The sequence below is a fragment of the Pelobates fuscus genome, chromosome 1 (assembly GCF_036172605.1).
Source record: "Pelobates fuscus isolate aPelFus1 chromosome 1, aPelFus1.pri, whole genome shotgun sequence".
NCBI classification, from domain to species: domain Eukaryota; kingdom Metazoa; phylum Chordata; class Amphibia; order Anura; family Pelobatidae; genus Pelobates; species Pelobates fuscus.
The window spans coordinates 242,757,491-242,776,262 of NC_086317.1; the positions used below are offsets into that span (position 1 = coordinate 242,757,491).

General features: G+C 45.6%; 1 protein-coding gene across 1 annotated transcript in view; it reads left to right on the top strand.

The window, feature by feature from the left end:
* Positions 1-7,717: 7,717 nt before the first annotated feature.
* The window catches only part of PTP4A2 (protein tyrosine phosphatase 4A2), a 35,174-nt gene continuing 24,119 nt past the window's right edge, over positions 7,718-18,772 (top strand). Inside the window, exon 1 of the mRNA XM_063456169.1 lies at positions 7,718-7,892. The gene's annotated coding sequence lies outside the window, so the exon portion shown is untranslated. The remainder of the gene's footprint in view (positions 7,893-18,772) is intronic.

An 18,772-nucleotide genomic window follows, 5' to 3' on the forward strand; every position in this document is an offset into this window, starting at 1 on the left:
GTAGGGATTCTGATAGTTCATAATCTCCTGGCGGGTGAGTCTGTGGTCTCGGTGGGTTTGAAGGTGCCTATTCAGTTGTCCTGGCGGTGTGATGCGGTTGAGGATTGCTGTGAAGGTGGTAGTTCATGTCTCTGTGTAGTGGCCGTCCGGTTGCATTTTTAGTTGGCCTGTGGAGGGCGAGAGCCGCCGGGAGCTGGGGCCCCGATCGGGTGCGGTGTTGGGCCCCTGGGAGAAAGCCTTCCTGCAGGTCGCCTGTCGGGCTGCTCGGTAGTGAGGTCAATCGCGGGGAGGCCCAGGCGTTCTGCGAATTCTGTTGCTTCCGAGATATTGTGCAGGGTGAATACACGGTTATTTTGTCTAACTTGCAGCTTGAAGGGGTGTCCCCATGTATATCTTATGTGTCTCCTGGCCAGTTCCAGTGTCAGAGGTCTCAGTTCCCGTCTTTTGCGGAGTGTGCTTAGGGCTAAATCTTGATAAAAGCTTACTTGATGCCCCTCTATCTGGAGCGGGGTGTCCCTTGCCGCTCTCATCAGCGCTTCTTTGATGTGGAAATAGTGCATACGGATAATAATATCCCTGGGCTGGGTTGCATTAGGAAGAGGAGCTTTAAGGGCCCTGTGGGCTCTATCTAATAGGAGTTCGGCCGGTGAGGCCTCTGGCAGTAGGCCGCAGAAAAGCTCTCTCAGCGTGGAGGCCAGTGTGTCTATTCCAACCGTCTCTGGCACCCCGCGAATCCGTATATTGTTACGGCGGGAGCGGTTATTGAGATCCTCTTGTGCCTCTTCCAGCAGGCGTACCTGGTCTTGCAGTGCTGAGATGGCAGTCTCGTTTGTCTGTGACCGCGTGGAGGTTCGGTCCAGCTGGTCCTCAATGGCGGTGGTTCTGCGCGTGAGATCATTTAGGCTGTCAGTAATGGGTGTCAGGTGCCTGGAGAACTCTGCTGCCATGTTAAGTTTAATCTCCTGCAGCAGGTGCCGTAGGTCTTCTCTGGTGAGAGGTGTCATGGCTGCTTTGCGGCTAGTATCACTTGCCGCCGAGTCGGAGTCTTCATCGCGGCCATCTTCCCCACCTGTGGAACTCTCCTCCCTGCGGGTGCGGAAGATTGGCGCTACCTCCGCTCCATGTTTAGTTTTTCGTCCTCCTCCCATATCAGGTCGGTCGGGTGCCGTGGTAGGGGTATTTTGGACCGGGTATGCCGTTCGTTTGTCGTGTATACTTGCTTTTAGAAGCTGATATAATGCCTGCCTTTACGGAGCTCTAGTAGAAAGCAGCCATCCGCACCGGAAGTCAGGCGCCGCCCCATAATCTACCCTTTTAAATATGTTATCTCTACTTAGCGTATCTTATGCCCTATTTGTGTCTCTTACACCAAGATGTATCTCTTACTCATCACTTAAAAGGGGGTAAAACAGACCCAAATAAGCCACAAAAAGGAGGATGTTCAAAACAATTCCTAGGTAAAATGGGAGCAGATAGGAAAATGAAAAGACTGGAGGCATATGTGATGGGAGTTCCATTTATTATTTTATTAGCAGGTGTTAGTGTCCAGTTTTAATGTGGTGGGAGTTATACCCACTGTAGGGCTGCCAAGGATATGGAAAGGAATATTTTTTTTTAGTTTTTCCTAATACAGTTATCTTTTAAGATTTATGTTTAAAGGACCATGTAATCTCAATGGTGTGGTCTGGGAGAAGTGGTCCTGTCATTTTAATCCTGCAATGTAAAATACTGCAGTTTTGTAAAAGCTGTAATGTTTACAGGGTTAATCACACCTATAGAGAATGTCTTCCAGGCAGACACTAAAGACACTTCTGCTACAACAAACAAATAAAACATGGTCAGTTCATAGGAATACATTAATTCAATACTTTCCTATGAGAAGGGTTTGGGTGTGTGCACATTCACCATACATGCACATCAGTTCTCAATGCTCTCTGTGAAGAGTGTTGGATTGGACAATTCTACTGAGAGCGGCCTCTGCCGGATGATGCCAGTAATGGTGGGTCGGGGGAGGGGTCAGAATTAATTATAGACTAAAAGACTATAATGTTAGGAATACAGGTTTGTTTGGGCGCTGCCTAATGTTTTCTTTCAATAAGACTAAACTGTGAAAATGGTTCATTGTGCTCAGTGTACAAATAATGATAACATCTCTGTAAACTATAGATTATATTCAAGTTAGTAAACTTTCACAAAATTGTGAATTGTTGGGAATTTCCCAGGGAATTAAGGACCAACATCAACAAACGGAAATAACAGGTTTAGCCTACAGTTTTTGTTGTTGTTTTTTTAAATTTACTTTCAAAGTTATTAATTAAAGTAGGGATTACAATCTTTTTTTTGGACTAAATTTTGAATTCATATTAACCTCCTGAATATTGACACTTGATTGAATAGCTCTGTCTCTGTTTAGTTAATGGCTCTGTTTAGTGAACAGCTCTGTCTGTTTATTAAATAGCTCTGTCTCTGTTTAGTGAATATCTGTCTGGTTATTGAATGCCCCCAGTGTAGGTAGAGCTGTGATAAGCAATGTATTCCCTGTCAGAGCTGTGATGAGACATCCCAAGTCTCCTGGTAGGTCCGGCAGACCCCCACATTTGTAGTGAGACTCCCTGACAACCTCAAGTCTCATTTACTATCCCGGAAATCACACACAATATATATATATATATATTAGATTGTGTGTAAGTGATTTCCAGGCTATTATATATGCTAAATGCTCTTAGTAAATTAAGGGCGTTTAGCATATATTACGATTACCAACCTGATAAATATTTTTTCTGAACAGGGGCCCGGTCGGGTGCCCCAGCCTTTTAAGAGCCTGACCGGGCTCCTGCAGTTTTGCCGGCTGGGAGGAAGTGATACACACTGTGTCACTTACTCCCAGCTAAAAAGACAGCCGCGCGGGAGGGAGGAGGCTGGAGCACACATGCAGCATGGAGGCAGAGAAGAAACTGGAGTGAGCAGCTACATGCTCACTCCCATCAGCCTCAGCCAGAACACAAGGTAAATTAAGGGTGGCTGCGGATTAAATTAGTATACCATGTGGCTATGTATGTAAGATTGTGTAAATCTGTGTGTGTGTATGTCAAGTATGTGTATCTGAGTGTGTATGTGCCAGTATGTATCTGTATATATCCAAGTGTGTGTATGTGCCAGTGAGTGTATCTGTATGTCAGTGTATATTTGAGTGTGCATCATTGTGTCAGTGTGTATCTGAGAGTGTGTATCAGCAAAGCTGTCATCAGAAATTTTGGGGCCCCTGACACAGCTCAAGTTCTGGGCCACTGGGGCCTGGCTCCGAGTCACCCACAGGGCCACACCCAAGTCCGCCCACAAAGCATGCCCCCGAGTCTACCCACAAGGATGAAGTTTGTGTGAATACTGATTACGGTGTGTATAGTGGATGTAGCATGTGTAAAGTGGATGAGGTGTGTGTGTGTGTCATGGATGCAGTGTGTAAAGTGGATGCAGATTGTATGTTTATGTAATCTATGCAGTGATTGTGTGTGTTTGTGTAGTGTGTATAGTGACTGCAGAATGTGGGTTTGTTTAAGGATGTAGTGTGTGTAAATGTTGTGTAAAATGTAGTAGGGGTGCATTTAAAAAAAATATAATTTGAGTACCGTATATACTCGAGTATAAGCCGACCCGAATATAAGCCGAGGCCCCTAATTTTATCCCAAAAAACTGGGAAAACTTATTGACTCGAGTATAAGACTAGGGTGGGAAATGCAGCAGCTACTGGTAAATTTCTAAATAAAATTAGATCCTAAAAAAAATATATTAATTGAATATTTATTTACAGTGTGTGTATAATGAATGCAGTGTGTGCGTATGTGTGTGTGTATGAGTGCAGCGTGTGTGCATGAATGCAGTGTGTGTGTGCATGAATGCAGTGTGTGTGTGCATGAATGCAGTGTGTGAATGCAGTGTGTGCAGGGCCGGTGCAAGGATATTTGCCGCCGTAGGCAAAAAAAATTTTGCCGCCCCCTCCCCCCCATATGTCCTGACTTCCCCTCCTCCTCCCTCAGTGGTCCTTACCTCCCCACCCCCGTGTTCCTTCACCCCCCCCCCAGTGGTCCTGACTCACCCCTCCCCTAGTGGTCCTTACCCTCCCCTCCCCTAGTGGTCCTTACTTCCCCCTCCCCTCCCATAGTGGTCCTTATCCCACCCCCTCCCTCTCATAGTGGTCCTTATCCCCCTTCTCCCTCCCATAGTGTTCCTTATCCCCCCCATCCCTCCCATAGTGGTCCATATACCCCCCCCCCATAATGGTCCTTATACCCCCCCTCCCTCCCATAGTGGTCCTTATCCCACCCCCTCCCATAGTGGTCCTTATACCCCCCCTCCCTCCCATAGTGGTCCTTATACCCCCCCTCCCTCCCATAGTGGTCCTTATACCCCCCTCCCTCCAATAGTGGTCCTTATCCCCCCCCTCCCTCCCATAGTGGTCCTTATCCCCCCTCCCTCCCATAGTGGTCCTTATACCCCCCCTCCCTCCCATAGTGGTCCTTATCCCCCCCCTCCCTCCCATAGTGGTCCTTATACCCCCCCTCCCTCCCATAGTGGTCCTTACCCCCCCCCTCCCTCCCATAGCGGTCCTTATACCCCCCCCTCCCTCCCATAGCGGTCCTTATACCCCCCCCCTCCCTCCCATAGCGGTCCTTATACCCCCCTCCCTCCCATAGTGGTCCTTAACCCACCCCCTCCCTCCCATAGTGGTCCTTATACCCCCCCCCCCTCCCATAGTGGTCCTTATACCCCTTTTTTTTTTTTATTAATTTTTTTTTTAATTATTTTATTTCTTTTTATTTATATTTTTTTTTTTTCGTCCCCCCTCCCTGCTTGATATATGGCAGGGAGGGGGGCTCTCCTTTCCTGGTGGTCCAGTGGCAGTTCAGTGGGGGGGAGAGGGGGGCTGTCAGAGCTGTACTTACCTTTCCTGCAGCTCCTGTCAGCTCTCTCCTCCTCTGCGCCGTCCGTTCTGCTCTTCTGTCAGCTCACAGTGTAAGTCTCGCGAGAGCCGCGGCTCTCGCGAGACTTACACTGGGAGCTGACCGAGGTGCTGAACGGACGGCGCGGAGGAGGAGAGAGCTGACAGGAGCTGCAGGAAAGGTAAGTACAGCTCTGACAGCCCCCCTCTCCCCCCAGTCTGTATTATGGCAATGCAAATTGCCATAATACAGACTCTGACTCGAGTATAAGCCGAGTTGGGGTTTTTCAGCCCAAAAAATGGGCTGAAAAACTCGGCTTATACTCGAGTATATACGGTAAATTGTATTCCCTTCTCCCTGCATCTTACCTGTGGCCAGGAAGAGGGAATGGCAGATTCCCTGGTGGTCTGGTGGCATGCTGCGGGCCCCTGGCTTTCCGTATACCGCAGGGGGGACCAGCACAGTCCATCCTCACTTCCCAGCTGCTCTTCTCTCTCCAAGTCTTGCGAGACGCGCAAAGCTTTGCCATGGTAAGCTGTAGCAACGCTCTGACAACAGCGGGGCTCGCGAGACTTAGAGAGAGAAATGAGGATGGAATGGGCTGGGGCCCCCTGCCGTATACAGGAAGCCAGGGGCCCGCAGGCAGTGGAGTACATACCGGGGTCGCGGCTGCGACTGGGCCCGGCCCACCAGGGGGCCCGGCCGCCTTGCGACCCGGTATGTACCCCTCTTCTCCTGGGGGGCAAAGGAGCCGGGCCACCTCAGGCTGGCCCTGGTGTCACCTGGCGGGCAGGCTGGCGTGCGAGGGAGCACTCTCCCCTGAATGCTTCCTCTTCAGCTCCCTCTTCAGCGCGAGGGAGCTGAAGAGGAAGCACTCAGGGGAGAGTGCTCCCTCGCCCGCCCGCCGGGTGACACCACTGGACCCCAGGGAATCCCCTCAGCTCTCCCAAAGGTAAGGAGGCTGGGGGGGATTACATTTTAAAAAAAAAACGTGTGTGTGTGTGGGAAACTACAATAATCTTTTAATACACATAGATTTTTCTTCATTATTATTCTGAGAGCATTTTATAAAATAAGTTTTGTTTATGCAAAAGAAATGCAGTGTGGATTCTCCACACTCCCTACGGATTGCAAGATTATTGGCCTGATAAATTAGAACTGGTTGCAATGTATGCTGGGAATTATAAAATATGAGTAAACGATGGGTTAACTGATGCTGCTTCCCATGTGGACAATGCAGTGCTGTCCAGTTTCTACTCATTTATTGGTGAACCTCAAGGCTTCTTAAGATAATCTGGTAGGTTCTTATATATTGATATGAAAACATATGTGTGTGTGTTAGAGTGTGTCTGTTACTGAGTGTGATAGTTTGTGTGCATTTGTTAGTGAGTGTGTGTTTTGTAAGTGAGTGTGTGTCTGTCAGTAAATGTGTGTGTCTGTTAGCTAGTGTGTATGCATCTGTTCATAAGAGTGTGTGTGTCTTCAGCACTTACCTTTCTCCAGCGCCGGACTCCCTTGGCACTGGGGATCTTTCCACCCGATCCACCTCTCAGCTCCGAGTGCGCATGCGTGGCAAGAGCTGCGCACGCATTCAAACCGCCCATAGGAAAGCATTACTCAATGCTTTCCTATGGACTTTCAGTGTCTTCTCACTGTGATTTTCACAGTGAGAATCGCAGAAGCTCCTCTAGCGGTTGTCAATGAGACAGCCACTAGAGACTGGATTAACCCTCAGTGAAATGTAGCAGTTTCTCTGAAACTGTTATGTTTTCAGCTAGAGGGTTAAAACTAGAGGGACCTGGAACCCAGACCACTTCATTGAGCTGATGTGATCTGGGTGCCTATGGTGGTCCTTTAAGTGTATCTGCATGCACTGGCGTACACACAGTGGTTGCAACCCTGCGACCAGGTGCCCGCCGCAATCTGTTGCGGCCCCGGCCCGCGCAGAGTAAGCGCGCAGGAGGGGGCCCACAGATCAGTTTTCGCACAGGGGCCCCATGGGTTGTGTGTACGCCACTGCCCGCAGGTACACATGTATATAGTGATGATTGCTATATATGCGTACATAGGCAATGTGGGGCCCGTCACTCTCTGAGCAGTCGGGGCCCCCCAGGCCCATGACAACCGTTGACATGCCCTGAGTGTATCAGTGTCTGTGTAAATAGTTGTGTTCTGTCATAATAAAATATCCCGTCCTTGTTCACGTTTGGTGGCTGCGTGTATGTGTGCGTTTTGTGGCTGCGCGCGTGCATGCGCAGTGCAGTTACTGGTGAAGCTGCCTCCCTGAAATGAGCTTTTGCATGTTGGGGTGTCTGTATATTCCCTGTCAGGGCTGCGCCCAGTAAGGACCAGTTAGAGGTCACTCTGTGGCCCCAGGCTCTCCACAGACAGCCATCCGGCCATATCCTCACAAACAGGTTGCTCTCAGCTCTCTGGCCACCAAAAAACACCGCACTAGGGCGTAGACTGTGACGTCAAACACCTGAAACTTGCAGACCACGCCCATTACTGGCAGCGTTACGCATACCTTGCGATCTGATTGGTCGACCACTAACGGCCTGCGCGCGCACCGGGCGATACACCTGGCCTGCGAGCGGCGAGGGCGTGGCTCACTGGTCGGATCTCTGGCTGGTTTCTGACGGAAACCTCTGACGTTCCGTCGACTTCCATCTCGCGCTACGACAGCAGATAGACATCCCACGCCGCTGATTGGACCGCGTCCAGGGGAGGAGACGCATCCGGTCCGTCCCACGACTCGCGCCAGCCAATCACGTGGTGCTCCCCCCTCCCTCCTCGTAGCGTCACTGTGATTGGCCGCATCGGGGAGCGGGAGGGCCTGGGCCAGGAGTTGTGTCAGAGCGACCGGAACCGTCAGAGGAAGAGAGAGGGGGAGAGCGAGCACCGAACCGTCTGCACACCAACCGCCCGACTTCAATGAACAGCTCGCCCGTGACTGTAAGTCCTGGGTCAGCCCGGGGGAGGGGGTGCACACACGGTGGGAGACATGCCGGGTGCAGGGCCCTCTCACAGCGGGCTGGCCGGGCTACCCAACCTGGCATGTGGCCACTGACCTCGTGCGAGTTCATGTGTGAGGCTGGCTGCACCCCGGGCACAGAGGGCTCGGCTTACAGCACCGCCCGGGCTGGGTGAGGGCCGGGTCACTGCATGCTCTGTGCGCACACCGCCGGCAGCCCGGGTGGGCCAGGGGGGGGGAGCGGGAGGGAAGCCACACCTGGCCCGGGCACAGAGCCCTCCCCCTGGGCATGGTGTCTCCGCAGACTGGCATAGCAGGCCCTGCTCTGGGTACATACCGGCTGTGTCTGACTAGCATTGGGGTCCGATAGACTGAGCCCGCCTGCTGTGTTGGTTACCCTGTATTGCATGGGAGTGTGACTGTCCGCTATAAATTACCATTTCATATGTCATCAGACAGCAGCAGTGTGCCGGTATTCACTGCGATTAGATTATTAAACCGATTTCCCATGTCCTGTTTTAGGACATGCGTGTTTTCTTCTTCAGGAAGCAGAGCCTGCATTGATGGTGTGTTTCCTGTGGGTTTATGTGTATTTGTTTAGTGTCATTATGAATGATACAATGTTACATGTGAAATAACTGATACAAGACACACCTGCGATCACTCTGCAGCCAAGGGCGAATCTTATGTTTATATTGTAATGTCCACCTTTTAATTGCCCTCAAAAAACTTCTGTAAAATTAGACTAATCAACCACTGAATGGGTTTTATTGGGTTGGTGTTCCACAAATGGTTGCTTTAGTATCTTATTACATGTGTATTTTCACTCCCACAAGCAACATCTAGAATTTCACTGACCATGATGGGAGCTGTAGTCCAGCAGGGGCAGACCATAGGGTATAGCAGGGGTATATCCCTTAATTCGATGTGACATACAATATCAACAGAGTAGTTTGTAGGTGTTTTTTTTTTTTTTTTTTTGTGTGTGTGTGTGTGTGTGTGTGTGTGGCTTCCTCCTCTTGATTTACAAAGGAAAAACTAGAATAAGAGAGTGAAAGTGGGAGCTTTAGTTTTGACACCCTGTGTGTAATTTATTTGAGAAGCCTGTCCAAAGAATCTGAGATTGGCACGCTATGCCTGACACCAGATACAACCATTAAATACAGTTGATGTTGCCAACTAGGATAAGATGAAGTGATTGTGGGGCTTACTGACCCTTTAAGAGTTAGTATTTCACATAAGAATAGATGTGCACTTCAGAATGTATTAAGCCACTCAAAAGTACCCACAGAATGTTAAATTAGCAGGGTTTTTTAAAGTGCCAATATCATTAGAGGCTCTATTACTTACCAAAAACTATATTTTCAATTGTGTAGCAAATCATAATTGTGCTCTGGTTTTTATATTAGAAATCTGCAGTTTGATAGCAAGTGCTGACACTCTAGCACCACTGTTACTTTAAAGGAACACTATAGTCACCTAAATTACTTTAGCTAAATAAAGCAGTTTTAGTGTATAGACCATTCCCCTGCAATTTCACTGCTCAATTCACTGTCATTTAGGAGTTAAATCACTTTGTTTCTGTTTATGCAGCCCTAGACACACCTCCCCTGGCTATGATTGACAGAGCCTGCATGAAAAAAAAAACTGGTTTCACTTTCAAACAGATGTAATTTACCTTTAAATAATTGCATCTCAATCTCTAAATTGAACTTTAATCACAAACAGGAGGCTCTTGCAGGCTCTAGCAAGCTATTAACATAGCAGGGGATAAGAAAATCTTAATTAAACAGAACTTGCAATAAAGAGAGCCTAAATAGGGCTCTCTTTACAGGAAGTGTTTATGGAAGGCTGTGCAAGTCACATGCAGGGAGGTGTGATTAGGGTTCATAAACAAAGGGATTTAATTCCTAAATGGCAGAGGATTGAGCAGTGAGGCTGCAGGGGCATGTTCTATACACCAAAACTGCTTCATTAAGCTAAAGTTGTTCAGGTGACTATAGTGTCCCTTTAAGCACCATAAACTTTGCCATGCAGTTCCTACTCTTGTTGAAAAAGCTTTATTTTGTGCTATCGGGAAGGCCTGAACAAAGTCCTTTTGTTGAAGGTTTAATTTCCATATATCATTGAATTTTGCTTTTGTGAAGAAATTGTTTAAAAGTAAATCTGTAAAATACATGTTTAATGAAAACCACAAGTTAGAAAAAAGGGGTTTGATGTATCAACTTGTGTTTATTGCACTTTATTTTCTGGTTTGAAAAAGTAGTGTCCTGTTCATTATATGTTGTGGTACCATGTCTTCAATTTTTAAATTAAGTCTAAATAAGGTGTTGCAAAATAGTATATGTAGCACTGGAGATTTGTATTGGGTCTCTCATTATTTTTAGTTACCATGATTTAGCGTGTGTGTGTGTGTGTGTGTGTGTGTGTGTGTGTGTGTGTATTTTTTTTTTTTTTTTTTTTTTTAAGGAACACTAGCATTAGGAAAACAAACCTGTATTTCTAACACTATAATGCCCCTGTCCCTAGTTTAGAGTTGTGTCCCTTCCAACTGGTGTGCAAATAAGTCCAGGGTTCTGTCTCTCCTTAAGAGGCTTGGCAAACTGTTTAGCCCCCAAACATTTAAAGACGGCGCCTATGTACTCTATGATGGTATACTTTTTTGGGGGGGGAGGGGGGCTATTCCCATGCTGCAGTTTACATTATGAATCCATCCAAGGATAGAAAAACAACTACCAGCATTTTGTTGATGTTAATAATGCTGTTAAGATATTAGTCCTAAAACAAGCTTACCATGTTAAGTGTGTAAAAAAAAAAATGTGATGCTCAATGCACGAGTGGCCAACTGTTGCTTTTATATAATCTTGCAGTTTGTGCAATGATTATACTGTTATCTTCAACCTAAAAGCACAGCTGCTCCCTCCCTTCCTGTAGGCTGAGCTTGTCTTTCTTGGTGACTCAGGACCTACCTGAGAACAGTATGACCTTATGCAATGACTTGAAATGTCACAACCATAGTCAGTTGTCTTCTCTGCTGCCTAAAATCAATATCAAGATGACATTGACCATGTGTTTACTCACCCTCCCTCCCACACTATCCTGTCACTAAGAGCACAAGGAACCTGACGTGTAATCGCCTGGTGCTGGGACACTGAGCTGGATATGCTGCACATTAATATCTATATCTCTTATACATCTGAATCCATATATAATGTGTTCATTTTAAATGACTTCTCAGATATCATGTCCATAGAATCTCGATGGATACGTTGATAATCTCTCTATGTAAGCATTTGTGATTTTTGTAGAATGTCGGTTTTATTAATTTGTGACTGCTGCCTGATCTGTTCTTGTTGAGGACTGGACTTTATCATTGTTAATGGATACTAGTTGTTGCAATTTCACATGGGACTGGGTTTGTTATGCAAAACTTTACAGAAACTAGTTTCTCTGGAAATATTTTTTCTGTAGCTTGCTTTATCAGTGTAAAATTGAGTGTTATTTTAACACATTTAGGAAATGCTGCTTCCGTTTGTGGCCTAGTCATGCATGTTTGGTAATTTGGGGAAGTGATTTTAAATTACTGTGGTGACAGGTTTAGCTCTTTGCTTTGTTGCACTTGAGTGTGTCTTCCAACTAAACTTGTTCTTGTTTGGTCACATTCTGTTGCAGGTTGGCTGACTGCCTTCATAGTTACTTAGTTCCTTTTTATATAGAAAGTCAGATTTTTACTGACCCCCTATTTTTATACAGTTGTTTAATATGTCCATTCAAGTTGTGTTAAGTGGAATATGTTGAAATAAAAGTGAATTTCTATTTTTAATATTTTGTTTCCTTATGAATGTTTTCACTTTTATTTTTATTCTCTATGGGATACATATTGGTTATTTAAAGCATAGGGCCTATACCTTACTATTTTATATATTGTTCTATTTGGATTTTAATTTAGATACAAGGCCAATGGTTTTTATGATGCAACACAAGGGATGCTTTTATACGAAGTGTATATTTACTGGGGTTTTGTTTTAACTTTATTTCATATTTGCTGTATTCTATGTTCTCATACATATGTATGAGATCAAATGATTGTGGATGGGAGAATGTTTTTTTTTTTTTTTTTTTTTTTTAACCCCACTTCCTCCCCCCCCCTTTTTTTTATTGTACACCTTCCCAATGTTTTTCCCTTAATATTTATTTAATTTTAAAAATAAACTAGACTGCAAAGCAGATATTTCACCAGGAGACATCCTTGCAACCTGGCTGTGACTAATGGAGTTTCAAAGTTTTTTTTTTTTTGTTTTTTTTATATCTGAAAAGCATAGTTGACTTACCTCCACCTAGTGTAGGAACTATATCTGATGTTGATATAAGCAAAGTGTGAGGGTTTTGTTTTTAAAATCCAAAACATTAACTCAGGGGTAGATAGAATATTCTTAGAGATGAATAAACTCCTTTATTTAATAAGGCTTGTATGATTGCCCCGATTCACTGTTTATTTCTGCATATATGGCATGGTCTCTTTACCACATAGAAGTGCTAGTGTTAAACAGCAGGCAGTGAATCTTTAAAGATCTAGACCTGGTGGTCTACTACTTTTCTTAACATTTAAGTTTTAACACTTTAAAGGGACACTATAGCCACCCGACTACTTCATCTCATGTGCAGTCCCCTTAATCCTACAATGTAATTCAGTGAAACAACGCTGGGCATACTCGCATCTTGCATGAGGATGGCTAGCATCAATAAAAATAAAAAAATAAAAATACTTGTAGAAAAGCATTGATTCAATTCTTTACAATGCGGTAGGGCTAAAGCGTATGTGGCACCCATGTGATCGCCGTGCTATATGGCAGGAGGTACCCAATTCAATTCTGAATTACCTCTGTGCTGGAATCTAATAAATTAACAGATTTTTAACCCTTTTATTGCTGTGGGATGCAGAGGGGGACACTAGTGTTTTTTTTTTTTTGTTTTTTTTTAAATACTAGAAAGACCTCTCACTCCCCTCCCATGCTCTACCCCACCCTTTACTTGTCTCATCCCAGCTCCGATGTCTCTCGGTGGTGGGCAGACACTCTGCATCCTTTGACGTGCTGGCACTAATGCGCATGCGTGGCAAATGTGTGCACATTAGATCTCCCCATAGGAAAGGATTGAACTAGTACTTTCCTATGTGGAAAGAAATCTAACGCTGGGGGCTCCTCATGCAGGGCGAGAGGACATCCAGTGTCGGATACCGGACCAAAGGTCCGTTTCAATCCAGGAAGCTCTCTAGTGGCTGTCTGGTAGACTGCAACTATGGGCAGACTTAGAAATTCAAGTTAAACACTGCAGTTTCTATGGAAAGCATTTGTGCCTACATTGTCCCTTTTAATAATCTCTCATTATTTCCCATCTTGACTATTGTAACACTCTGCTTATCGGGCTGAAAAGTGCCCAGATTGACCCTCTGCAGTCTGTAATGAACACCTCTGCCAGACTTCTCTGCCAGACTTACGCCCAGCAAGGTTTGTCAGTCTCTGCACTGTCTTCCTGCTCCGTTAGGATACGGTTCAAAATATTCGTTCCTGCTTACAAAGCTCTCTGTAACCATGCCCCTGCTTACACATCCACGCTCATCAGTAGATATGCTCCAGTCTAGCCTATTCACTCTGCCTTCGACATTTTACTATCCAGTTTCTGCATTTGACTCTTTCCCTCTTTTATACAAGATTGCCCCTTCTTATGGAATGTTCTTCCACAACACATTCCACTCTCCCAGTCTCTTTATGCCTTTAAAATAAAAAAAGCCTAAAATCACATTACAGTGGAACCTCGGAACTCAAATGGTCCCATTCTCAAACAATTCTGAAGTCGAACTAAAATTTTGAGTAAAAAAAATGTCTCGGTACCCGAACATAAAGCGAAGAGCCATGTCTCATTTTCAAGTCAGAAAAGGGTGCATTTGCAAGACCCATCTCTTGTGTCTCAGGTCTGTAGCACGGTAGGGAGTTAAACACCTCCAACTAAATTTGAAGAAAGGTGATCCTACTCCTATGTATATTTCAGCTTTGAAGTATTTAAGGCGATGTTTATGGACTTACATTTGGATTCTAATAAACACTTGTCTGCTTTTGGATGGAAAAAGTATGTAAAATGCTGTAATTTTGGGAGTCTTGACTGGATATTAATTCTTATGGGAAATGTTGATTCGGTTCTCGAACAGCCTTCGGGAACAAATTAAGTTAGAGTTCCGAGGTTCCACTGTACTTTAATTTAGCCTTCCAGCTCTTCCCTTAACGCCTCATCTGTTATTTCCTTCCTGTTATTTCCTTCTTTCCCACTTACTATGCTCCTTCCTTTTAAACCCCTTCCTCTCTCAGGTAAAAATTGGTCTCTTAATTCCCTTTGTGTATTTTTCTCTCCTCCTTTTTTGATTGATTTCGTTTGGGAAGGGCCCTCTTCACCCACTGTTCCAGTATGTCAATGTGCTTCTATTTTTTTATTTTTTTTATTTAGTGTTTACCTATTGTATAGCGTTGTGGAATATGTTAGTGCTATATTAATAATTGTAATTGACTATATCTGCTTTGCTAACTTCCTGTAAGAACATTATGGGAGATCTAGTCCAACATCTGGAATACTGATGGTTGACTACCACTGGTCTGTCATCATAGTAATCTGTTCTTTAAAGGAGGGTTGCTGTAAGCATCATAACCACTGCAGAGTACCACACCCCAGTAATGTGGCAAACTGTTTAACAGTTTTCCCCCCTTACCTGGTCCCTGCTGACCTCTGGTGTGCCAATGTTGCTTGGAAGTTGCCAAAGTTTCACAGAATTTACCCTTGTTCCAGGCAGCTACTGATGCCCTAATTATGCATCTGGTAGCAGAGGGATTAAACAGTCTTGGTAATGCAGGGCTTAGCTTGGTGGAAAAAGCAGAAGCTGCTTGCAGGAACTTCTGACCTCACAAGAGGAAGCAACTGGTCCTAGGTAAATTGTCAAATAATTCTCAATTTGACTTCTTACCATGAGCTCGAAATCCTGACTCCATAACCACTATAGTGGGCTGTAGTGTTTATGGCGCTTCGAGTGTTCTTTTTAAAATGAAAAATTCCATTTTGGCATAGTGGTCATGGCATTTGGAGTATTCCTTTTAAGTGATAATGGCTATAAATGTTCGTCTACATTAGTTAAAACTTTTCATGTCTTTTTTTTGCCATTAATTCCAAACTTTATTCAATTGTTGCACTTAGCCAAAGGTTAATAATCTATTGAGTGATAATGGGACCACCGACATGGCTGTGTCTACCATAGAAATCAATCAAGCTGTTAATGGTTTGATGACCTAATATATGTTCAGTAGCTGTAGTTAAAATCCTGCCCCTTCACCCACAATCAGCATTGACAAAATATTGCTTTAATATAAAGAGTAACTTATGGGTAAATATACAGATAATGCATGAACAGTGGATTAACAGAGGTGAGAAGATGAGAGGATATTGCAGTTTAAAAAAAAACAACAAAAAAACGGGGGGCCGGGCCGCCGAGCTGAGCGGTCGTAAGACAGCTCTGCTCCTGCAACAGAGGCACAAATAGCCTATATACCGAGATTTTTGGGGAGATTTGCCGACACCTACCTGCGATCCTCGATGGAACCGGGCTACCTAGGATGAGGAGAGGCTTGCTCTCGAAGTTTAAGTCCCTCGGAGGCTGGGGCCCGCTGCGACAGGCGGGACCCATGCTGGCGGTGAGTGAAGCGGACGGCCGCCGCAACACTATCCTGCCCGACGGAGCCCGACATGCGTGGATCACAAGCGGGCCCGGTCCTGTTCCCCCCCCCCCCCCCCCCCCCCCATCTGGACCGGGGGGGGTGATCCCGGTCCAAGCGAAGCCTAATTATGCTATGCTGCTCCCTGTGGAAGTGATGACAAGCAGACCCGAGACCCGCACACAAGATGGCGGAGACCATGTGCGCAGGACCTGCAATCTCGAGCACAGGGAGACCGACAACCACCACCTAATCCTGCACACGGGGTAATAAGGTCCACAAGCCCGGAGACACCCCTGGCATATGGCGCTCAGCAACCGCCACACACGTGGCTACTACTGCAGGGAGGCCCACTCACCCTTCATCTGAGCTGGGCGCTCACCGGGAGGAATCTCCCCCCCCCTCCCCCCCCAAAGCCTGCCATACACCCAGGGAGAAGCTTGGGAATCGGTGGAACCCTGGGCCCACGGTCCTGATGATGGGTCCAATGGCAAGAGGGCACGAGCACCTATTAAGGCCTCAGGCCGAAGATGAGCAGCCCTCGAACGCAGAGAAGCCACGGCAAGGAATCCGGCGCTATCACACATGCCCGCAAGAGGAACCGGGACACCGAACACTATGTTGGACTGATGCGACCTAATCCTATGCCACTGTCGTACCCGTGCATGCTGTGCCTGGTGTGGACATTAAACAGCAGGGCTACATCTGATGAGTACTAATGCCAAGCATACTGTGCCCTCTTTTATGATATCTTGCTAGACCGCTGACAGCATACTTGCACCATCAGACAGACATAACTAGAGTTAGCCACACAGAAGTATACACTGCGGAATCATTAGCGAGAGGTCCAGACTATGCTCACACCATGCATACTAGCCACTGACTTACCGTACACAGAACAGGACACACCACACCGGGTCAGCCCACACGGCTCAACTCAGCCACTGTGAAGATCTGACAGTTATGGGCTTATGGTAGGAACATAACTCGACCAGCCTGTTCACAATGGTACTTACCCCATAACGCTGAAGCGACGACCACTACCTGACTTACTAATCTTGTTCCTGACTCGGGACTACAACCCTTCATAATCCTGCACTATTCTTCAGACCACTTGACTAGCTAAGCAATGCACTAGAGCAAACTCACGAGATTTATATGTGAAGACGATAAAGCAATTGTTATAAGCACATGTTGAGAATAGCTTTTATATGCAAATATAGGATTTTCATCTACTTATGTGTTTACAGCGATGACCCAGTTAGCATATACCTAGTCATGTGGATGTACCTGCCTACCATACCCAATCTAGCGACGTCAAGTATAAAATGCTATTCATTTCTAAGTAACTAAGCCATGGTACAATCTACGGTTACTGTCTAATAGTCTATCTGGTTAGGCATAGCCACTAGCTACGACACACTCTTGTTTCCCACATTTAAAAAAAAATATGAGGCATCATCACCCAGGAAATGTAATTTTCTCGAAGTCATCGATGTAATCACCCTATACTGTAAACTGTTTTTGCATTTCCCTCTCTTTATTTCTGTATCCCGTCTCATATGCTTCAATAAAAGAGAGAGTGACAAAAAAAAAACACCATCACTATTTATTGCAAAGGTTTGTTATACTGGCTACAATAAACATTATAAAAATGCTTGGTATTAAAAGTGGTGCTTGGAATGGAAAGCAATGGACTGTTGCTTCTTGTCTAACACAAGCTCTGCATTGCTTATTTTATGGCTTGGACTTAGACCCCCCAATGTTTTATATAAAACTGTACTTAATTCTCTGTCAAGTAAAATTTCAAACATATTTGACTGTGTAGGACTTTTAAGTCATGTTTGTTTTGCACTTTCACTTTTGGAGATTGGACTAATTTTGAGAACTTTGCCATTTCTATGGCTGTGCTTGTGTCTCTATTAAATGGTTTTGAATTTTTTCTTTAACATCATGAAGAAGCAATGTCAAGGCTTCTAGGCGGTTTAAGTCTGTGAGGAATTACATCTTTAGGGGACTGTAGACTAACATTCTTCTGGTGATTTTAGTAAATAAATGCAGTTGAAAGAATTGATTGGGGCAGATGTTTTGTACGTATGTTGAATTAGCTACAGACTAAAATAATGAGCATAGAAATATATTGTAAACTTGATAATTTTTTGCCAACTGACCTTTTCTCATTTTGGAGACTGAGTATATTCTGACCTACATAGCAATTCACTCCTATTTATTTTGCATATATACAAAAAAATCCCTTACCATACACCTACTCTCCGCAGCTAAGGCCCTCATTCCCCTTCACTGGAAACACCTGTTACCGTCAGGCAATAGGTGGACAAAGTTGAAGACCTCTATGACATGCAGATGATGACTGCCTCCCTCCGGGTACGCTCAGACAAATGCACTTTGACATGGTACCCATGGGGGGCTTATATATCTGGGGGGGACAGCGTAGCCAAAAATGGGACTGCAGGCACACACCTTGGATAGACAGTCACGCAGGAACCGATTGCTATACAGGGAGTTATGGGCGCCATGTTCAGGGCTGGGCGACCCAGCCGGGGCCTCTTGTTCCTGCCCACACCTATACACACCAGACCGACCAAGACGATAACCCACAAATGGCTCTGGACAAAGGCACCTGATAATTCGGAAGCAATACCGCAAGCTGTCGACCAGCAACGACCCCACCTACTGCACCCCTCAACAACAGACGGGGGCTTGACCACCTGGGGTGAAACATTACATTCCCAGAAGGTTCCAAGCCCAGATCACTTTTGCATGGGGATCCCCTTCATGCACCGAGGCCCCAAACATAATGACAGCACACCGGGTCACACACTGAGCTTCCTATTTTCAACTAGGTCCGCCGGGGAAACGCAACTTCATTCCCACACCACACACCCTGTCAGGTTCTGAAGTCTCCTAACCTCAGGATTGGAGAAGGACTAGGGCCCCCCCCACGGTTACGCAGGACAACAAGACTGCTTTCATATATGCTAAGCCTTAAGCTTGCCACAGTTCCCAGCCTACAAACCTGCAAAACGACCACACACCTGCACTGCTCGGGAGCAAACATATCGTTGAACCATAGAACCTAGGGACGCGAT